The sequence below is a fragment of the Babylonia areolata genome, chromosome 5 (assembly GCF_041734735.1).
Source record: "Babylonia areolata isolate BAREFJ2019XMU chromosome 5, ASM4173473v1, whole genome shotgun sequence".
In the NCBI taxonomy this organism is placed as follows: domain Eukaryota; kingdom Metazoa; phylum Mollusca; class Gastropoda; order Neogastropoda; family Buccinidae; genus Babylonia; species Babylonia areolata.
Window position 1 is genome coordinate 53136444 of NC_134880.1, and position 1135 is coordinate 53137578.

Here is a 1135-nt window from a genome sequence, read left to right on the forward strand (position 1 = left end):
TATCTGAATTTTTGGCCACTTCGAGTTATTTAAAAAAAAAAAAAAGTAATTTGAAGAACTATATTTTGATTCATTCTTTCAGTGAAACGCATGTGCAGTGTGATTGTGACTGTGCAGTTTTTATGTGTCAGCAGTACCTGTCGTGTAAGTCATTGTGATCAAGCTTCAGTGCACCTGTACTTGGGAAAATTCATTCTGCAAGCATGTTGTTCTTTACATGTGATTTGATTCGTCATGTTAAAACTCAGAATAACATTTTTCTTTCTTTAATCTGTAATATCTGTACATGTGATAAAATTCTTTATTTCTTCTCATAAAATGAGGTAGAATTGAAGTATGAAAATACTTTGTGTGTCAGCCATGGGGAAGTGTTTCCTTTGCTTTTCATCTGTGTTATTGTGCTATAGTGACTGTGCATGACTGTACAGGAATCCAACTGTTTACGTATGTTGATATCAGATAACTGTTGGCAATAAATGGGTTGGCTTTGCTGAATGGTATTGTGACACAATCTGAGCTTGCTGTGGACGTGGAGAGAGTGCAGGGTTTGTGCTTTACCTTAATATAATTTCTTTTTTGCCCCCTTTTTTAAGTACAGCTATTACATGCCCAATGTAAACAGACACGCACACATGAGCAAATAAACATAAATCTATCTACATCACTCCTCACCACTCTCTAGGCGTGTGTGTCCTACCTGTCCTACTCTCACTCCCACCATCTCCCCCCTGTCCTACTCTCCCTCCCACCATCTCCCCCCTGTCCTACTCTCACTCCCACCATCTCCCCCCTGTCCTACTCTCACTCCCACCATCTCCCCCTTGTCCTACTCTCACTCCCACCATCTCCCCCCTGTCCTACTCTCACTCCCACCATCTCCCCCCTGTCCTACTCTCACTCCCACCATCTCCCCCCCTGTCCTACTCTCACTCCCACCATCTCCCCCCTTGTCCTACTCTTCCCCCCACCATCTCCCCCTTGTCCTACTCTCACTCCCACCATCTCCCCCCTGTCCTACTCTCACTCCCACCATCTCCCCCCCTGTCCTACTCTCACTCCCACCATCTCCCCCCTGTCCTACTCTCCCTCCCACCATCTCCCCCCTGTCCTACTCTCCCTCCCACCATCTCCCCCC